The 23,307-nt window shown below is 36.5% G+C and overlaps 1 long non-coding RNA gene across 1 annotated transcript; it reads left to right on the forward strand.

The window, feature by feature from the left end:
- The first annotated feature begins 1,925 nt into the window (after window positions 1-1,925).
- On the forward strand, window positions 1,926-17,998 carry LOC117086384. Its single transcript, XR_004438314.1, has 3 exons — window positions 1,926-1,937; window positions 15,942-15,953; window positions 17,875-17,998. It is a non-coding gene; the product is annotated as an uncharacterized LOC117086384 (long non-coding RNA).
- Window positions 17,999-23,307: the final 5,309 nt, after the last annotated feature.

Genomic DNA, 23,307 nt, shown 5'->3' on the forward strand with positions numbered 1-23,307 from the left:
CCTCAGAAATCCCATAAAACCCCAACATCTCTGTTTGCTTCCAGGCCTATGACTAGACTCAAGTCCCAGCAGGCCCCTAGAGGTGATGCTCAGAGTGTTACCCACAAGGACATGTGCACTTCAAAAGAGCTCCTTGGGTTTTCTAATTTCTATAAGCAGAAATCTGCAGAACAGGCATGGGAATGGATATTAAGGGTGTGAGATAATGTTGGAAGGAACGTAAAGTTGAATTTATTGATATAGGCCCACTAAGCAGGGATCCTGCATTTAATGTTGCCACTCAGGGAGTTAAAAAAAAGGTTCTAATAGTTTATTTGCTTGGTTAGCTGAAATATGGATCAAAAGATTGTCCACCATGAGTGACCTAGAAATGCCTGTTCTTCCTTCGTTTACTGTAGAGGAAGGGATCCAAAGGTTTAGAAAAATTTGAATGCTGGAGTGGATTAATCACTTTAGACCTACTCATTGCAGCTGGGAGGGGCCAGAAGACAAACCCTTCATCAATACTTTGTGAAATAGATTTGTTAAGGGACCACCTGGATCTTTGAAAGCTCTGTGATTGCTCTTCTCCGTATGCCAGATCTTACAGTGGGAACCATGGTCACTCAATTACAAAATGTAAATGCAATGGGAAGAATTGGATCCCAAAGCAGCAGGGGCCAAGTGATAGCACTCAGCTATCAAAGTCAAGGTGGGTATAGTTACCGTAATGGACAGCAGAGGCAAAGATGCAATCAGAATAGACTCACTCGTGTGGGATTCTGGAGTTGGTTAATTAATGATAGTATTCTTAGAAGTGAAATTGATAAGAAGCCTACTACATTCTTACATAATTTGTATAAGCAGAAAACTTCCAGACTGAGTGGACAAAAGACTTCTTTGAATTATAAAAATAGAGACTCACAGCTCCTCAATCAATTTCCAGACTTGAACCAGTTTACAGACCCAGAACACCTGAGTGAAGAGGAGGCTGGGTTCCCTTGAGGGAGGACCCCATAAAGCTACTGAAAATTTATACTGTTAATCTTTCTCCCATTATTCCCCAAGAAGACCTCCAGCCTTTTACCAGAGTAACTGTGCACTGGGGAAAGAGGAATAATCAAATTTTGCGGGAGACTATTGGAGACTGGCTCTGAGCTGATGTTGATTCCAGGAAACCCAAAACTTCATTGTTGTCCTCCAGTTAAAGCAGGGGCTTATGGAAGTCAGGTAATTAATGGAGTTTAAGCTCAGGTCTGAGTGACAGTGGGTCCACTGGGTTCCCAAACTAAACCAGTGTCAGAGTGCATAATTGGCACAGACATACATAGCAGCTGCCATAATCCCCACATCGGCACCTGACTATTAGGATGAGGTCTCTTATGTGGGAAAGGCCAAATGGAAGCCATTAAAGCTGTCTCTACTGAAAAAAATATTAAATCAAAAACAATATCACATCCCTGGAGAGACTGCAGAGATTAGTGCCATTAGGATTTGTAAGACACAAGGTGGTGATTCCCACCACATCCCCATTAAACTCACCTATTGGCCTGTGCAGAAGACAGATGTACTTTGGAGAATGACAGAAGATTATCTCAAGCTTAACCAAGTGGTGATTCCAGTTGACTTTACTGTACCAGATGTGGTTTTATTTCTTGAACAAATCAATATTTCTCCTGGTACCTGGTATGCAGCCATTGATTTGGCAAATGTCTTTCTATCCATCCCTGTCCAAAAGGCCCATCAGAAGCAATTTGCCTTCAGCTGGCAAGGTCTGAAATATACCTTCATTGTCCTACCTCAGGGGTATAGCCACTCTCTGGCTTGGTGTCATAATCTTGTTGCAGAGATCTTGATCATTTTTTACTTTCACAAGATATCACACTTACCCATTACATTGATGACATTATGCTGATGGATCCAGTGAGCAAGAAGTAGTAAACACACTGGACTTACTGGTGAGACATTTGAGTGCCAGGAAATGGGAAATTAATCTGACTAAAATTCAAGGACCTCTTACTCAGTAAAATTTCTAGAGGTCCAGTGGTGTGGGGCCTGTTGAGATATTTTCTATCCCAGCAGATTCAGTGGTGCTTGAGGTGTCGGTGGCAGATAGGGATGCTGTTTGGAGCCTTTGGCAGGCCCTCATAGATGAATCACAGTGGAGGGCTTTAGGATTGTGGAGCAAGACCCTGCCATCTTCTGCAGATAATTACTCTCCTTTAGAGAGACAACTCTTGACCTGTTACTGTCTTTTAGTAGAAACTGAACATTTGACTATAGGTCATCAGGTCACCTTGTGACTTAAACTGCCTTTCATGAACTGGGTGCTTTCTGACCTATCTAGCCATAAAGTGGGTCATGCACAACATCATTCCATCATCAAATGGAAGTGGTATATGTGTGATTGACCTTGAGCAGGTCCTGAGGGCACAAGTAAGTTACATGAAGAAGTGGCTCAAATGCCCATGGTCTTCACTCCTGCCACTTTGCCTTCTCTCCCCCAGCCTGTACCAATGGCCTCATGGGGAGTTCTCTATGATTAGTTGACAGAGGAAAGAAGACTAGGGCCTCGTTCACCTGAAAGTGGACAGCTGCAGCACTACAGCCCCTTTATAGGACATCCCTGAAGGACAGTGCTGAAGGGAAATCTTCCCAGTGGGTAGAACTTTGAGCAGTACACCTACTTGTGCACTTTGCTTGGAAGGAGGAAAGGCCAGATGTGCGATTATATACTGATTCATGGGCTGTAGCCCATGGTTTGCCTGGATAGTCAGGGACTTAGAAGAAACATAACTGGAAAACTGGTGACAAAGGAATTTGGGGAAGAGGATGGACTTCTCTAAGTGGTCAAAAACTGTAAAGATATTTGTATCCCATGTGAGTGTTCATCAACAGGTGACCTCCACAGAGGAGAATTTCAATAATCAAGTGGATAGGATGATTCATTCTGTGGACAACACCCAATCTTTTTCCCCAGCCACCCCTGTCATCACCCAATGGGCCCATGAACACAGTGACCATGGTGGCTAGGATGGAGGTTATTCATGGGCTCAGCAACGTGGACTTCCACTCAGCAAGGGAGACCTGGCTATGGCCACTACTGAGTGTCCAATTTGCCAGCAGTAGATACCAACACTGAGCTGTCAATATGGCACCATTTCCAGGGCGATCAGCCAGCTACTTGGTGGCAGGTTGATTATATTGGACCTCTTCCATCCTGGAAAGGGCAGAGGTTTGCCCTCACTGGAATAAATATTTACTGCAGATGTGGGTTTACCTACCCTGCATGCAATACTTCTGCAAAGACTACCATCCATGGACTCATGGAATGCACCATCATGGTATTCCACACAGCACTGCCTCTGACCAAGGCACTTACTTTACTACTTAAGAAGTGCAGCAATGGGCTCATGCTTATGGAATTAACTGGTCTTCTCATGTTCCCCATCATCCTGAAGCAGCTGAATTGATAGAATGGATTGGATGGCCTTCTGAAGTCATAATTACAGCACTGTGATGATATTTTGCAGGACTGGAGCAAATTTCTCCAGAAGGTTGTGTATGCTCTGAATTAGCATCCAATACATAGTACTCTCTCCCATAGCCAGGATTTGTGGGTCCAGGAATCAAGAAGTGGAAGTGGAAGTGGCAAAGATGCAAACAGGTCCAGGCTGCTGTGCAAGCTGCAGCCTGGACCTGTTTGGTGAGCTTAATGGTGAGCCTGGACTCACCATCACCCCTAGTGACTCACTAGCAACATTTTTGCTTTTCGTTTCCATGATACTACATTCTATGGGCCTGGAGGTCTTAGCCAAAGGGAGGAATGCTGCCACCAGGAGACACAACAATGATTTCATTAAACTGGAAGTTCACATTGACACCTGGCCACTTTGGGCTCCTACCTCTAATTCAACAGGCTAAGAATGGAGTTACAGTGTTGGCCGGGGTATTGACCAGGACTGTCACAAGTAAATCAGTCTACTACTCCACAGTGGCGGTAAGGAAGAGTATGTTTGGAATACAGGAGATCCCTTAGGGCATCTCTTAGTATTACCATGCTCTGGGATTAAGGCCAATGGGAAGCTACAATGACTCAATCCAGGCAGAACTATAAATGAACCAGACCCTTCAGAGTCACTCTACCAGGTAAAAAACCACTACCAGAAGTGATTGCTGAAGGCAAAGAGAATACAGAATGGGTAGTAGAAGAAGGTAGCCATCAACATCAACTATGACCATGTGACTAGTTGCAGAAATGAGGACTGTAATTGTTAGGAGTATTTTCTCCTTATTTTGTTAAGAACGTGTTTGTGCATGTATACACTTGTATTAAGAAAATATTTTCATTTTACTTCCTTTCTTTTTCCTTTATCATGTGACTTAAGATTTATTGACTTTATATTTGCAGTTAAGTGTTGTTAACTTTATGTAATAGCATTTAGGTTAAGGATTAGTGCATGTCCTGTTATATGAAGGTTACTTGTACTATGTTTGGAGTAATTATGACATTATTGTCTTTATTTGAAGATTATGTATGATTCAGGAGATGTGTATGGGTTCAATGTGAAAAGGGGAGGACTTGTGATGGTTAATATTGAGTGTCAACGTGATCAGATTGAAGGACGCAAAATACTGATCCTGGGTGTGTCTGTGAGGGTGTTGCCAAAGGAGATTAACATTTGAGTAGTGGACTGAGAGAGGCAGACCCACCCTCAATCTGAGTGGGCACCATCTAATCAGCTGCCAATGTGAGAAGAATAAAGCAGGCAGAAGAATTTGGAAAGAACAGACTGGCTGAGTCTTCCGGCCTTCATCTTTCTCCCATGCTGGATGCTCCCTGCATTCAAATATTGAACTCCTACTTCTTCTGCTTTTGGACTCTTGGATTTACAGTAATTAGCCAGGGGCTCTCAGGCCTTCAGTCACAGACTGAAGGCTGCACTTTTGGCTTCCCTACTTTTGAGATTTTGGGACTCAGACTGGCTTCTTTGCTCCTCAGATTGTAGATGGTCTATTGTGGGACTTCACCTTGTGGTTGTGTGAGTCAATACTCCTTAATAAACTTCCTTTCATATATACACCTATCCTATTAGTTCTGTCCCACCAGAGAATCCTGTTTCTATACTTCCCGACAGAAAGTTTATTTTCCAGCCAAAAGAAAATCCTCTGTATTTTGTGATTGAATGTCACTTCCTCAGGACGTTCTGTTTTTACACATTCTCTGCTGAAATATCTCTCTTGCTCTGGCTAATTTATTTTTATGCTTTGGGCTTAGAAAAACAACTACCAAATGTGGGAACCTATCTCTGATCTATAGTGCTCAATTGGTCCTCCTCCCTGCTCCCAGAGCACACTGAACATGACCACTTTTACAGTATTTATTGTTCAGTGTTATAAGTATTGATATTCTTATGAATCTCCTCTAAGAAATTTCTTTGGGACATGAAATGTGTCCTATTATTTGCATCCACTATGCCTAATAACCTTGGCTAATCTCAAATATTCATGGAAAAAAAAGTATTTTTGTTTATAATAAAAACAAATAGACATATCAAATTCATCACAAATTGATGCATTAATGATAAAACTACAGTGTTACTTATCACCCAGTATGGTAAAACTGAATTATTATGAACAAATAATATTTGAAGGAGAATTTTGAGGCCCCAGATATTTATGAGCGGGGTGACATTTGGCCTTTAAACAGAGTATATCATTTAGTATCTTCCTCAGATTAAGCCAAAAAGAATAATAGAAGAGGAAATAATTCTTGGAAGGTGGAATCAAGGGCCATGGAAAACAATAAGAGCTGCACCTGATCCAAAACTATGGCCCTAAGTGAGAAACATTTTCTATCTCCAAGGCCAAGATGTACATAATATTCATTCAGCAGAACCTGAGAACCTCTACTACAGGCTTCTCATTCTTCTGCTTTCTAAATGGTAGTGTCTTTCTCAAAGTCTGCTAGACTTTGTAATATATAGTGACTAAAGATTTTGCAATATATTTTTCAAAAATCAACAGACATGCCAGGAATAAAAGGCCAAAATTCTGACCTTTCTTTTGCATTTCTCGACAAAATGAAGGACAAAATATATAAAAATTCCCCCTACCTCACTGAATTTGCACTTGACGTGGCTCTCTGCCTGAAATGTTCTCATAAATATCCACCTTACTGTCCCCTTACTGTTTTGTAGTCTGTGTTCAGATGTAAATTAATCAGAAAAATCTTCCTCAATCACTTGTATAAATTAGCAAGACACACCAATACAACTTCACTTCCTATTTGATTACCATGGTTTACGCTTGGTCTGAAGAACTTACCACCTTCTAATTTTTGTATTTGTTTATTTTTCTGTGCCTACCCTCAATTTGCTGTAAGGGTTGTGAGGTTCAGAACTTTGTTGTATTCACTGCTATTACCTCAATGCCTAGAAGAGTGCTTGGCCCAAAGTAGGAACTAGATGTTGAATAAATGATTGAATGGGTTATAAACATTAATTCCTTAATAAAAAGACCCTTTTCCCCTTTCTTTATGTAGCAGTCCAACTGATCCTTGAAACATGTAAAGTGTATCACATCACTCATCACTACACTTAGGCCACTTATATGTACAAATGTTTAAATCCTCTGTTAACTATTTTTAATCATACTGGCCTTAATTCTATTTCCTCAACATTCCAAGGGTTTTTTTTTTTTTTTTAATTTTATTTTTTGATCTTGGGACTTTTAATTTTCTGAAACACACTGCCAGATTTTCTGTAGTGGGCTTGTTATTGTAGTTTGAATTGCAAATATCTCAGCATACATGTCCTGGCCTCAGAGTTTCTTCCCTAAAGTAGTCCACACACACCTTCATACATACAGGCAGATGGGCACTCACACGTGCAAACACACACATTTCTCAGTCTCCAGGCTATGCTCATCATTGCATTTATCAAAATCTGAAAAGTTTTTATGTATTTGTTCCCTAGCTTGTGAGTTGTTTTATCTTCCACTAGGCAATAAGTCCCATGAAAGCAGGAACCTTGTCTGTATGATTCACCTTATCTATTTTATTCACCATCAACTTCCCAGTGCCTAAAACAACATCTTATGTATGGAAGACACTTAATAATTACTGAATGAACAAATGAACCTTACATTAAGCCTAGGTTTTAATGCATTAAGACATTTACCTCAAATAATATTCTACAAGAATATTATTTAGTTGATAATGACCTGTGTTCCAGTTGTAGGTCTTTGCAAATCCTCTGGACCTCAATATTAAGTGGACTAATTTATGGTGACCCTTTAATTTCCAAAGTCATATAATGTAGCAGTCAATTAAATATCAAATGTCATTTCCATTATGCATATTGAAGTATTTGCTATAGTTACTGTTTAGGAAGTTCAATATTCCATAGACTTACTCTTTAAAGGAGAATAAAGTAGTATCAGTTTATCTTATATAGATATGACTAAAAATGTGTTGTTACTGAGCAACACATTTAAACTTTACTGTTGTCAGCAATATCCAAAGAAAAGGAAAACTTTGAGACAATTGAACATTCTTCTAGTAGTACAGAACACATTAAGGAATATTAAGTCATTCCTACTTAAATACACTTTCCAAATCTAGGCAACCTAGCTCTAGGCTTAGCATCAGTTGGTTGGTTGAGTCAACCTCAATAAAAGATGACTGTTTCTAGAAAAATTAGGAAAGTAAGAGTCAGACAAACCTGTATCAATTCATGTATTAGCCACTTTAGGCAAATCACATCATTTTTTCAACTCTCTTCACATTGTATACAAGTGATCATAATATGTGGGTTGTGAGGGCTAGAAATATGTTTAATATGCATAACATAACATACCATTTGTAATGTAGTAGGTGTTAAATAAACTCTATAGGTGATTATTAAGATATTGTGTCATATGATGATAGGAAATTTTTTATTAATCTTTCTTTGATAGTCAGGATTGTTCTTTTCAAAACGTAACAGTGAAAATGGAAATATATTTAGATGTAAACAAAGTTATGCAGAAATTTTATTAAAATATCAGTAAAATGCCATCAATACTAGTTGCTAGTGATATGTGTATATATTTAACCTGTGTGTGAGAATGAGTCCCAGATCAAATGTAATTAGTAACAATTGATAATGAAAATATTATTTTAAAACAGAGAGATTTTTCAGATAAGAAATGTCAGAAATTAATATATTAGTGTAAACACAGCAACATAATTGTACCATTTTTTGAGTTCCTGTAATTTCAGTAGGAACTCTATGTCTAGTTCTATGTCTAGACATATTTTTAAATATGTCTATTTAAAAATACTCAAAACTAGGTAATTTATAAAGAACAGAAACTTATCTCTCACAGATCCAAAGTCTGGAAAGTCCAAGTGCAAACTGCCAGCATTTGGTGTCTGCTGAGGGGCTTTTTGCCATGTCCTCAACATGGCAGAGAGGGTGAACATTGTATCCTCACATGGCAGAAGGGCAAAAAGGACCCAGGCTAGTTTCCTCTAACCTTTTTATAAGGCACTAATCTATTCACGATTTTGGAGCCCTCATGACTTACTTAATCAATTCCCCAAAAGGCCTCACCTCTTAAAACTATTACAATGAAGATGAAGTTTCAACATCAATTTTGGAGGGAACATCATTATTCAAACCTCCAAGGAGGATGTAGTATCTTAATTTTACAGATTAAGAACATGTGGGTTTCATTCTGTGACATAACATATGCTTTCCAAATATAACCATAAAGTTAATAAAAAGATAATTAAACCAAAATAGCTTGAATAGATTTTTCTCTTATAAAAATAAAAAGAGAATAGATACATACTTGTAACCATGTGAGATTTCATAGCTTATTTGAAATCTATGAATCTATACATAAATTCAATAAGTATGTAATATGATACTATTTAGTGAATTTTAGGTGATTTATTATATGTTTGTTTTGCAAAGCAATTAGAAACAGAGTTTGTATGACTTGTTCTCTTCACTGCCTTGGGTTAATTTCAAGATGGTAATCTTTGGGGTTCATTGACTTCCTCCCTGATTCTCATTAAGTAATTCTGTTCTAAATCTCTTATTATGGTGCAACTTCTAACTACTCAAGGACAAGAAAAAGAGTAGATACTTGCTTGATTTAGAAACACAAGAACTCCAAGGAACTAACCTAAACTTTCAGTGCCTAGAGTATGGAGATTTGAAAGCCTATCACATCTTTGAGAAATATATCAGAAACATACATGTGTCAAAAGTTAGGCAAAAATAAAAACAGATACTGTCATTCATGGAGATTACTAGGGCTTCTGTATAGAATATGTTACACTTGAAAGAGATGAACATTACTAAAATAACCAAATTAAATAAGGTGAACTTGTAAAAGTAATGTAAAAGTGAAAATTTATACATATATTTGAGGGTTTTAGAGCTTAGAATATAAAACCACACACAGTTATAAGCTTATGGAAACCCACCATAACTAAAATTATTTTAGCAAAAATTATTTTCACTAACTATATTTTAATGCTTCTCATATCACAGACTTCTAAAAGTAAAATAATATAAACTATTAAGTAAACCCTTTTGTACTTCTACTTAAGACAAAATATAGAGCAAATGAGCTCTTTGACAAGGCATTAATTGATATTATTTTACTTGAATTTCATAAATAATGAACTAGATGCAATATTCCTCAAGGCAGAAACATGCCTTTGCAGGCTTTATATTTTCTATGACACCATATATGATGCAAACTGTAAATAGAGTTGAACCAAATGTTCCCCATTTAAAGCTGGCCACAGCAAAGATTTCAGTTTTATCCCATAATATATAAACATGCTATGGGCAAGAGCACAACCAAACCTTATAAAAGAGGAACCTGTGGTTTTTAAATTAAGCCCATTTGCTGTAATTAGCCAGCTTTATTTTTCATAAGCCCACTTTTTTCATTGCTTTTACACCATCCCTGTGGTGGTCATAAACTCCATGCAGTTTTTATGGGGGAGGATTTTGTTTCTTAAAACCCCAGGTGAATTGAAATCAAATCACCTAGGCCACTACTAAAAGAAAGAGAGAAAAGAAGAAATTGAGGGCTCTGGTTAACTCAGCTCTAGTGGTAGGTGGTTCAATCTAAATAAAATTGACTGGCATTAGTGCAGTTCTGTCTTGTACAGTCTCAGAAGATTTACCTTTCCCTTGGAGGTTAATTTCCAGCATGGTTATTCTTGATTTATAGCTTACATTTCTGCATGATTAACCCTTTAAAAATAACTGTACATCCAAAAAGGAACACAATTTGAAATAAAATCACAAGGAATTCCATAGAATATATGTGGCCATTTAAAAACATTTTGAAATATATTTAAGAATAGCCAATGATGTGTAAAATCAATGCAAAACAATTACAGATTTGATACATTCAGATAACCTTTTTAGAATTATTTGAGTTTTCATTTTTTTCCAGGTGTACTAAAATTTTTCTCAGAAATGCTATGATGATTTAGCTAAAAATATTTTACATATATTGCTTTGCTTAACACTAGTCATAAAAAGAGAAACATTTGCTCTTTTGTGTATCAGAGTAGGATTCACAGAAGTTTTATCATGGGCCTTTTTTCTTGAACAGCGAAAAAGACATAACCAGAAATGACAGACACTTAAAAAAATGTTCTCAGACTAATATACGGTAATTTCAATATTCTAATGAAAATAATTTGAGTAAAAAAAGCATTCTTACTATTCTGGAAAACTGGCAAACAACCCTGTTTATAGTAAATAGTTGATATGGGTAAGAAAAAATATAAATACTACGCTTAATTCTTTCAAATCTATTTGTTCTTTGAGGTTATTGTACGATGACTCTTAATAACAGCACTATGTTTCACAGGTGACAAGGAAAATAGATGTATGTGGGTGATCTCATATGAGTGCATTTAAGCATGAAAATTTTATCAAGAACACAAAAATGATCAACCTCTTGATCAACATAATTTCAAATCTAAAAATTAATTAAAAGGAAATGCATAGAAACTTTGACACAGTGTATAAAGCACACAAAAACATTAGTTTTACTGGTGTTAAATAAATCATAAATTTAAAAAAATCTAAATTCCCAGCTAAAGAAATAGATACCCAAATCATAAAGTATCTACTTTAAAAAATATTTTCCAAAGCTACTAAGTATAATTTTGTGGTTTTAATCTATTCAGAAAATAGTTTGGCATTGCTAATAGAGTGGAAAACATAGGTAATCTATAATACATTCATTCCATCTGTATGATATGCCCTAGAGAAATTCATAGTCTTCATCATAAAGTATCTATGTACAAAAATGATTAGAGCAATGTGGTTTGTGATAGCAAAGTAATGAAAACACCTCAGCTGTTGTTGCTAATATAATACATTAAAATTTTGTGATATAGTCGTATGATATTGTACTATATACATAAAAAGGCCTATCCATATAATGTCATGTGATACAATGCTTAAAATTTATTAAATACTTAACACAATGTTGAGTTGTTTTAAAAGTAGGATACAAAATAAAACATACAGTAGTTCATTATGTAAATATTTTTAAAAGGAAAATTATACCATATCATTTATGGAACATATGTAGTTGATAAAGATTATGTAACAATGAGATAATGATTTTTATAAATTTAAAAATTAGCAAATATTAATGTTAGTAAACACTAAATCGGGGAACTAAGAAGTAATCCACAGTAGGCTGCTTAGTGTGAAATTAGTTCATAAATGTGTGTTATATTTCATAATACATACTTTTAAATGCATAATTTCAAACTTAATTATTGAAGGGAGAAAATAGCTATGCTATAATATTAAATAGGATAACATAAAAATTTTATTTCCTTTATGCAAGCATGTGTGTACATATATGTCTCTGTGTATATTTACATATATAGTTATATAAGATGGGAAAAAGGAAACAGAACAATAGAGAAAAGAACTGGTGAATATCAGGTTACTTCAGGTTACTTTTTTGTAAGCCTTGAAGCAGAAGGGACCTCCTTATTACTCTGATGCAGGTAGATTGGAATCTCCTGTTTCTATGAAAAACTGGTCTGTTTGGGGACCTCTCTGTTTCCTTAAAGTTTGATTATGTGGCACTTAGCATGAGTGATGCTTTTTTGGTTTAGTCTTGTCTACTGGGGCCTAGTTCAGGAGTTCAGTCCAAAGCAATGGCCTCCCATAATTTTTCTTTAACACTCTCAAATTTCTACTCCCTTGGTAGCAGAGAAAACTGTATTTACTTAGCTCTTACTTGATCTTTAGTCAAGCTAAACATTCGTCTTTTGAAATAATTGTTCAGCTTCTCTTATTTTTATTTATCACTAAGCCCCTGCTTCTTTCTAAGATGATGTCCAGATGAATGTAGGCAGAAAAAGTCATGTAACTTCGTTGAACAGAAGTCAGTCATTGAACCAGCCAAGTAACCTTTGGCTACTCTGTACTCCGCAGCAACATTCCGTGTCTGCCTGGCTCTCCCTGTTAGTGTTTAAAGTGGGTGTCAACAGATGACACAACTCATGACCTTACATCTATTACAATAGATATTTACAAATCTACAAATAGAAGGTCTACAAATAGACTTTCAGTCTATTTTCAGTAGCGCTTCTGGTTGACATGACTTCCACATAACTCTTACTGTCTAAAATCATTTTTGAAGCTTTGCCATATTTTCCAACCAACCTGCCCCACCTGTAGACTCGGCTATGCGTACTCCACATCCTTTCAATGGCCTACCCCAATTGGCAACCAGGCACTCCAGCCAGCACAGCACCATATAACCACATGAGTCTTACATACAAATTTGACTCCCTCTTCTCTCTGCCTACTCGTCAGCTCTGTCCTCTTAAATGACCACCTCATTTTAGTTCAATTCTAGTCTGCCTTCAGTGCTTTGTTCAGCTTCTCTGTATATTTGCAAATTATCCTTTTCCCATTCCATTTTGAAGCTTAGCCCTTTGACTTGGTCTGGGGACAGGAAAGTGAAGGGGTGCAATTTGCTTGAATCCTGAACTCCTCCTCAATCTCTTTGTCCTCCTTCATTTTCTCTCCTGTCCTCATGTTCCGTCAATTCTTGGTCACACTCCTTTTTCCCAACTCTAGCTTCTGAAACTTTAATGAAACATAGGGTATGTTCTTTAAGTTGTCAAAAAAAAAAAAAAGCCAGGAACAGTGGCTCACGCCTGTAATCCCAGCACTTTGGGAGGCCAAGGCGGGCGGATCACCTGAGGTCAGGAGTTCGAGACCAGTCTGGCCAACATGGTGAAACCTCGTCCCTACTAAAAGTATAAAAATTAGTGGGGTATAGTGGCCAGTACCTGTAATCCCAGCTATTCGGGAGGCTGAGGCAGGATAATTGCTTGAACCTGGGAGGCAGAGGTTGCAGTGAGAGGAGATCATGCCATTGCACTCCAGCCTGGGTGACAGAGCGAGACTCCATCTCAACGACAGCAACAACAACAAAGAAACAAAAAATAACCCTCTAGGCCCTGCTGCTTAACAGGTTAAATGTGAAGTAAAATGAATTTAGAAAAATCCTTATCTCTAACGAAGACTGGTTTTGAAGACATTCTGGAAAATCTTATTTTGAATGGCAAAAGTTTATTATTATGCTTTGTTTTTCTACCTATTTTCTCTGACCATCCATATGTTTCTCCCAAGTATGTCTTGGGCCAAGTGAAACATATTGTAATAAGAAAGATATAAAAGTTAAACAAATTTTCTTGCAAAATGTCCACTATATATGTATAATAAAAGTCTTAAAAATAAACATCCCCCAAAATGCTAACATTTTTTGATTGGTCAGAGGTGATTTCTATTGCTTTCTTCACAAAATTTTCCCCAAACATTTTTAGAATGATAATGCATTATATTTATAACCAGATTTTTAAGAAACAATGAAAAATATTTCACAAAATCGGATGATACAAATTATAATAGTACATCTGTGTCAGACAAAGTGCTTGATTTTTGTTAGCCTGAAACAGAGTCACAACAAGGAAGGAAAAGTCCTAGTTAACTTGAGGAGATACTAAACTATTTTTCTTGACAATAATAAAAAAAAATAAACAGAATAATACATTGTTTATTTAAATATTTTTCCCTTGAAAGCTAAGATAATCAGTAATCTAAGTTCTGGAATCAACATGAAAGAAAATGTGAGTATTAAAATACAGTTATTCTCCATAGAAATTAGGTAAACAATCTAAATCATTGTAAGTCAGTTCAGTCTAATAATTCCTGTAATTCTGTTTTCATTTAAGGTTAAGTATGTACCATTTTAAATTCTAAATTCTTCTTAGTGTTATTTCTGAAGTTTGAATACACAGAAAGAGACACTTCTATTTACTATAGCTTTAATTATTTTAATCCAAAAACAAAACAAAACAAAAAGGTAGCCAATCAACAAAAAGTATTCACTTCAAATTCATTCAGTGAAAGAAAAAATCCTCTGCTTTAAGATCAGGTTTATTGGTTATTATCCTAAGTTTCCGATGGAAATTTGTCAGGGATAGAATAGTCCTTTCAGATAAACTTCACAGTTTTACTGTTGAAAAGTAATTATTCCAAAACTCAATGTTGTATGTTTATAAATACTAAACTAACTAGATTAATTATAAAAGGAGACCAACTGAAGTTACTAACAAGTTTTTGATTAGGCAGTTTTTTTTAATTCTCACAAACAGATCCACATGAGGGCAGTAGACCATGATAAAGCCTGGAATATAAAAAGTAATACAAAGATAAACCAAGAGGAAAAACATATTCAGTTCTGGAATTCTTTCCCTTGGCAAAAGGCATAAATCTCATATGATAAAAACCACAACCAACCTTAGTTACCAGTACCTATCTCATAGCCAGTAAGTGGAGAAGAGCCTTAAATGTTTTCTTTTTATATTCCAATATACCAGCAGGGGAAATTTGTTCTTCCTTTTCCCTCATATAAAAATCTATAAAGGATCTAATCTCAAAAAGCTCTCAGAGTAACAAAACTCTTTGTTTCACTGTTTTCCTATAAGTATTGGCTAAGAATAAAAATATTCCCATTAAGTGAAAACTCCTACTGCAGAGAGAAGAAAAATTGACTGTCTATCCAGTGTACCATTTTTAAAATACTTGAAGAAATGATGACATTTCTAGTTTAAAATCTTGACAGATAAAAACAGAAATGTACAATTTTAAATATCAGACTCCTAACTAACATAAGAAAAAGGTTTTGGGTATTTATTTATACTTCCATTATTATCAGAACATGCAGTGGGAAGTAAGGAAAAATGATAGAAATTTTACCACAGTCTGCACCTGCCTCTTCATAATCCAGATATAATCTTCTACACACCATCTGGTTTCTTTTTGTTGGTTTTTTTTTTTTTTTTTTTTATTATTGCTGCTGTAACTAATTACCACAAATTTGGTGGCTTAAAACTACATACATTTATTATCTCACAGTTTCTGTAGTTTGGAAACCTGAAATCGATCTCACTGGACTAAAACCAAGGAGGTGTCAACAGGACTGAGCTCTTTTCTGGAGGCTATAGAGATGAATCCACTTCAAGTTCACTTAAGATGTTAACAGATTTCAGTTTCTTAATGTTGTAGAACTAGTTCCTTTCTTTGTTTTCTATCAGCCAACAACCACACTTAGCTCCCAGAAGCATCTCTCTGGTTGTTCCATGTGACTGTTACATCTCAGCACCAGCACCAGCACATTGAGTTTCAGGCTTGGAATTTCCCTGAATGTTCCTTCTACCATACCTCTTCTCCCTTCTTCTGCTACTGTATCTTCCTGAATCTAGTCAAAGGTTCCTGCTCCTAAGGACTCACGTGATTAGATTGTGCCTGCATTAGTCGGTTTTCACATTGCTGAAAAGGACATACCCAAGACTGGGTAACTTATACAGAAGAAAGGGTTTAGTAAGTTTGCAGTTCCACGTGGCTGTGGAGGCCTCACAATCATGGCAGAAGGCAAGGAGGAGCAAGTCACATCTTACATGGATGGCAGCAGGCAAAGAGAGAGCTTGTGCAGAGAAACTCCCATTTTTAAAACCATCAGATCTCATGAGATCCATTCACTATCATGAGAACTGGATGGGAAAGACCCACCCCCATGACTCAACTACCCTCCACCAGGATCCTCCCATGACACATGAGAACCATGGCAGTTACAACTCAAGATGAGATTTGGATGGGAACACAGAACTAAACCACATCATTCCACCCTTGGACCCTCTCAAATCTCATATCCTCACATTTCAAAGCCAATCATGCCTTCTCAAGAGTCCCCCAAAGTGTCAACTCATTTTAGCATTAACTCAAAAGTCCAAAGTCTCATCCGAGACAAGGCAAGTCCTTTCCTCCTATGAGCCTATATAATCACAGCAAGTTGGTTACTTCCTAGATACAATGGGAGTACAGGCATTGGGTAAATGCAGCCATTCCAAATGGGAGAAATTGAACAAAACAAAGAAACTACACGTCCCATGCAAGTTTGAAATCCAATGGGACAGTCAAATCTTAAAGCTCCAAAATGATCTCCTTTGACTTCATGTCTCACATTCAGTTCACACTGATACAAGAGGTGGATTCCCGTGGTCTTAGGCAGCTCCACCATTGTGGCTTTGTGGGGTACAACTTCTCTGCTGGCTGATTTCACTAGCTAGTGTTGAGTGTTTGTGATCTTTCCAGGTGCACAGTGCAAGCTGTCAGTGGATCTACCATTCTGGGGTCTGGAAGATGGGGGTCTTCTTCTCAAAGCTCCACTAGACAGCACCCCAGTAGGGACTCTAGTGGGGACTCCCATTCCACATTTCGCTTCTGCACTGCCCTAGCAGAGGTTCTCCATGAGGGCCCTTCCCCCACAGCAAACTTCTGCCTAAGCATCCAGGCATTTCCATAAATCTTCTGAAATCTAAGCGGAGGTTCCCAAACCTCAATTCTTGACTTCTGTGCACGCGCAGGCTCAACACCATGTGGAAGCTGCCAAGACTTGGGGCTTGCACCCTCTGAAGCCACAGCTTAAGCTCTACCTTGGGCCCTTTTAACTGTGACTGGAGTGACTGGGATGCAGGGCACCAAGTGCCTAGGCTACCTGGGCCCAGCCCACAAAAACCATCTTTTCTGTCTATGCCTCTGGGCCTGTGATGGGAGAGTTGGCCTTGAAGACCTCTGACATGCCATGGAGACATTTGCCCCATTGTCTTGGGGATTAACAGTCAGCCCCTTGTTACTTATGCAAATTTCTGCAGCCAGCTTGGATCTGCCTCAGATAATGGGATTTTCTTTTGTATTACATTGTCAGGCTGCAAACTGTCCAAACTTTTATGCTCTGCTTTCCTTATAAAACGGAATGCCCTTAACAGCACCAAAGTCACATCTTGAATGCTTTGCTGCTTAGAAATTTCTTCTGCCAGATACCATAAATCATCTCTCTCAAGTTCAAAGTTCCACAGATCTCCAGGGTGGGGGCAAAATGCCAACAGTCTCTTTGCTAAAACATAACAAGAATCACCTTTGCTCCAGTTCCCAATAAGTTTCTCATTTCTATCTGAGACTACCTCAGCCTGGATTTTATTGTCTACATTATTATCAGCCTTTTGGTCAACGCCACTCAGCAAGTCTCTAGAGAGTTTCAAACTTTGCCACATTTTTCTGTCTTCTTCTGAGCCCTCCATATTGTTCCAACTCTGCCTGTTACCCAGTTCCAAAGTTGCTTCCACATTTTTATGTGTCTTTTCATCAGTGCCTCGCTCTCCTGGCACCAATTTACTGTATTGGTCTGTGTTCACACTGCTGATAAAGACATACCTGAGACTGGGTACTTTATATGGGACAAAGGGTTTAATGAACTTACAGTTCTAAGTGGATGGGGGGGTCTCACAATTATGGCAGAAGGCAAGGAGGAGCAAGTCACATCTTACATGAATGGTACCAGGCAAAGAGAGTTTGTGCAAAGAAACTTCTGCTTTTAAAATCATTCGATCTCATGAGACCCATTTGCTATTATGAGAACTGCATGGGAAAGACCCACCCCCATGATTCAGTCATCTCCCACTGGGTCCCTCCCATAACACATGGGAATTATGGGATCTAAAAGAAGAATTCTGGGAGCAGACACAGAGACAAACCATATCAGCACCCACCCAGATAATCCAGGATAATCTGCCTATTTTGAAATTCATAATCTTAAATACATCTGCAAAGTCTCTTTTGGCATGTAATAAAACCCACTTAAAGTTTCTAGGGATTAGGGAGTGGATATCTTTGGGGAGTCATTATTAAACCTACCACATGATTGAATTAAGAATGAGCTCTGAAGGGAATAGAGGGGCATGGAAACTACAAAGAAAAGGAATCGACAACAAACAAATAAAAATTTGTTTACTTAAAATGTTTTCATCCATATCGTTAAAATCTCATGTACGTTATAAATTTACTACTACACTAGTATTTTTGCTCTTGCTCTTTTCCTTGCCTGAATGCACACATTCCTTGATGCATTGCTTATTCAAATCATAACTTGTCAGGTTTCTAGGAAAAGTCCTCTTTCTCAAGCAACCATCAGTACTTCTCAAAACCTTCTTAAATTTTTATTTTTCAGAAACCCCAAGCATTTAAGATCCAAACCATGAATGCTTACTAATGCTGCCCTAATGTAAATCTCACCTCTTCCAAATAAGGTATGCGATAGTTAAAAGCATGGAATTTACAGTAGAGTGCCTCAGTCATATCCCAGATCATATTCCAGATCTGCCACTTACCAACTGTGTACATTTAAACAAGTTAATAACCCTCTCTGTACCTAAGTTTCTTCCTTTGTAAAATAAGAATAATATTAGCAACATCATGAGTTTAAATGAATTAATACACAGAGTGTAATACACAGTGTCTAGCGCATGTATGTCTAGTTCAATAAATGTTAGCTATGATTGCTACTGTTAATAGGTGTGTAGGTGATTTGACAATTGATACCTTATTTTTAGGTTGTATTCAATAAAACTAAGGCTCCAATTCTTTTGCCAAATATAAATTTTCCCTTATATGATTTTTGGGTATATGCCAGTAAAATACAGGTGAAAATTAATAGTGGTCACACAGATACATCCAGTCCTCTCTCAGTATCCATGGAGAATTGGTTCCAGGGCACCTCACAGATATAAAACTTCGTGGATGCTCAAATCCCTTATATAAAACATAGTATTTGTATATAATCTACGGTACATCTGCCCATATAAAGTTGACCATTTAACACTCCAGCCTAGGTGACAGAGTGACAAATCTTGTCTCAAAAAATTAAAAAATAAAAACATAAAAATAAATAGAACTTGCCTATATGGAAGGCTAACTTTATTGACGTTTTAGTAGTCATTATTATGTATTTAATTATTTGTCACTAAAATTACATGCGTATATTAATTATACTTTGTATGAGTACCTATACTTACCTGGGCTGCTTTAATAGTGAGGAGGTTTTGATTATTCTAGACTGATATTTTCAAATAAAAGAAGTGAATATATATAAATTTTATTTTGATCTAATTTTTTTAAGCAAAAATATATAACTAGTGCTGCAAAATAATGCAGAGAAAAAAATCTGCAAGAAAATAAATGGTTCATAGATGGCATCCTCTGAATAGCCTTAGGTTCATAAACATTTCTACATCTTCATTTAAATTTCTGGTAACTGATTTTTAAGTGACATTTTCTAAAATAAATTTGTTTCATTTTTTTTCTCAAGAACTAAAGTTTAGGCAAAATATGTCATTGTTAGTATCAACGAGAAAATATATAATTTGCTCATTCATCCAACTACTATTTATTTAGGCTAGGGATAGTGCCTAAATAATAAATGATAACACTAATCACCAATTTTTGAAGGGGTACGAAAGGTAGAGATCACTATATACTCACTTTACAGAGACTCTGAGAAACTAAGTAAATCGAAGGCCATAACATTTGCTATTGCAATGCCCAGATTAAAATTTTGTTCTGTCATACTTCCACCCCTATGGGATTTTATTATAAGGTGCTTTTGCTCATTCACTATCCTGTGAAATTTATTTAGTGCTTCCCACAATACCTAATACATATTTGCTTCACTTTTATAGTTGAATAAACATGTATCCAATCAATGAATGAATGAAATACATCAATTACTAAATTTAAGTGTTTTTAGATATTACCCCTTTCCTTCCTCATTTGGGACTACCCAAAGAAAAAAATTAATAGGATTATGCATTTTAACAATAGCAGCAGACTACAATGTTTTTGGCTTCAAATAATAGCATCCCTAGGATCAGTGGCTTAAACATATGGTAATATGAATATATCTTGAATTACAAGAAGTTCAGAGGTTAATTCAGCAGTTCAACCACATCAGGCCCTTCAGTCATTTATGAGTCTCTTGCCTCTTCCCTCATGATTGCCTGTGGCTGCTGCTGCTACAAACCTCATAATCCAATGTAACTGTGCACACAAGCAAAGGTGGGGAGAGACTGAAGGACCCAATTATGCACTTTCCTCTTTTAATTAGAGAGGAAACTATTTGTCCAAGGGTCCTCAGCAGGATTACTCTTACATCTTTTTTACCAAAACAGGGTCACATCCTCAACCCTAAACCAGGTAAAGATATGGGATTAATGTAATTGACAAGATTAATCACTAGTCATGCTTTGTGTAGACACATTGCTTCCTTCAGATCTGAATAAAATTAGAATTCTTATTGCAAAACAGAAAGTAGAAATGACTAATAAACTGGTAAGCAACTAGCAGTGGCAGGTGCTATTTCCTTCCTACTCTATATAATTCATACACTAGGCAAGTGCTATAGGTTCTTCAAGCATCTTAGAGACAGATACATTTTCATTAATTTAGTTGCTTGTTTGAACATGAAATAAATGTATAACAATAATTTACGCAAGCCATTGTAATGGGTGTTCTTGTTTTACCCATTTATCAGTGAGGAAAATAAGATTTAGAAAACACAATTATGTTGCCCATTATCAGCAAATACCCACAAAGAAGCTGAGAGCAGCTGAGACTCAAGCTCTTATTTCTCTAACTCCAGAGCTGGAGTTCTTAAAGACTAAGATACACTACCTAAATGTCACTTGAGGACTGCCATTTACAATAATTGAGATGAATTCTTGTTCCATGTATTTCTCTTCTTTACTTTGTAACAGTTTTAATATCAACTGTTGCTCCTTTGGAATCAAAACTAATATCTATAAAAACATAACGCTCTGCAAAGCATCACATATAACATAAACAGCAAAATCTTGTTTCTGCCTTCTTGGAGATAACAGGCTAAGGCTAACATGAAAAATGATCAGAGTGGTCGGGAGTGGAGGTTTTTATTTCCAAAGTGTCTTAGCAATAAAATCTTAACAACAAAATTCGCTCTTCTCTCTCTCTCTGTCTCTCTCTGTCTCTCTGTCTCTCTCTCTCTCTCTCACACACACACACACACACATGCACACACAGAGTTGACCTTTACCAACTTTTATAGAAATTATAGTGTCTGAACTATTGTCTTGGAAACAAACACTTGTCTCTCCAGGCTACAAATATGAATTTAAAAGTGTTATTAATGACCAAAATGCCTAGGAAATGTCTAATAAAACCAAGGTATCTTTCAACAATGACAGATTAATTGAATTTAATATGGTGAAATTGGAAAAGTCACTGTAACTAATTGCCCTTTCAGGCTGTGAATGCCTCTAAGTGTGATGTATAGTACTGCACTTCAGTATTTTAGTTAAGGGTCTTGTTATTAAATTACCTTGAAACATCAATGTTGGAGGTTGTACAGCTCATTTACTATTTATCTGTGTTCTAAAATAGAAGGTCACCTTTTCTTTAAACATTTAGTTTTTACATTTTGCATGTGCCTGGGGCTAATGATCTCAACCTTAAAATAATGCATTGGTGTTACCTAATGGAACAATAGCAATCAATCCCTACGAATATCTGGAGAAATTAAAAAATATGCTGCAAAATTGATTGATTGCCTACACTACATCTTCTCCTCCAGTAGCTAGTATGCATAATTTAACTACATGATGAGTGCTACCTATCATTCTCTTCTGATTTCAAATTTAATAACCTCAGAAGCATCATTGTTCATTTGTTTGCAAAATGTCATTGACACATACATGAGCCCTTATAGTGGAATAAAAAGTCCATTTGTCTTCTAAAAGCAGTGTAACTTTCACAACGAGGTATTATCTGTCATCTTTCTCCCAAGAGCACTTCTAATACTGAAGAACCATGTGTCTATTGTATATGGACGTGTAATTATTTCTATAACAGTTCATTTTGGATCAATATCAAGCATTTATAATAGGGTTTCAGAAATATCTTATTGTTTCCAGGAGTGAACACAAAAAGGACAAAAAGCAGAGAGGAAGAAAGCATATTTAAGGTTTCCAACATGTTCTACCTTACAGGTGAGACCTCTCATAGAATCCGTAGTATTAATGATAGCAATGGTTTTCATGCTGTTGGAGGTAAATAAAAATAATTACAATTAAAAATACTACTATTGTTATTATTGTTATTGAATGCCTACTATATGCCAGGCATAGGTACTCCACAGGTTTACTATCATCTTAATGCCTTACAAAAATTATACAAGGAGAGTTGAAATCTAACTTTGTCTAGATTGAACTCTCTTCTATGTACTGAATGATAGTCAGTTGCATTGCTTATATTTAAAAGCGAATTCTGCTTTGGTTTTGGGATATTCTCAATTGTCTTATCAATTAGCAGGAAATTAAATTCAAACAAAAAAGAGATGAACTTGCTCTTCAATTTCTAGTGCATAATTACAACAAGTAGACATTTTTAATAGTAACCAGAAACCCTGAAAGATCATGATTGAAGTTTTGACCTGATAGTATTGGTCCAAATAATTTGAATTTTATTTGGTGAATATTAAAAAGGGGTCATAAAAAAGTAAACTTTTTGAAATTAAAGAATAACATTTAACAAAAAAATTCTCTTTAAAACCGATTTTTAAAGTTTTACAGTTTTTATAATGCAAATGCCCCGATACAGATAAATTTGTCATTTGTTAGCAAATCTAGTTTCTTCTTTCCAAAAATCTATCTTGACATTTTTTTTTAATTCCTCAAAAACCCTTATTCTTTGTGGAATTCTGGCAAAATTAAAGTTAACATGTATGGGAAGTGGAATCTGTCATGCTTATCCGGCAGGAGTGGTCAGATGAATAATAGAATTACACATCCTCCAAAAATCAACCTGTTCCTTCGAGAGATGGCTGTTAAAAAGAACC

The sequence above is a fragment of the Trachypithecus francoisi genome, unplaced genomic scaffold (assembly GCF_009764315.1).
Source record: "Trachypithecus francoisi isolate TF-2019V2 unplaced genomic scaffold, Tfra_2.0 Lachesis_group1, whole genome shotgun sequence".
NCBI classification, from domain to species: domain Eukaryota; kingdom Metazoa; phylum Chordata; class Mammalia; order Primates; family Cercopithecidae; genus Trachypithecus; species Trachypithecus francoisi.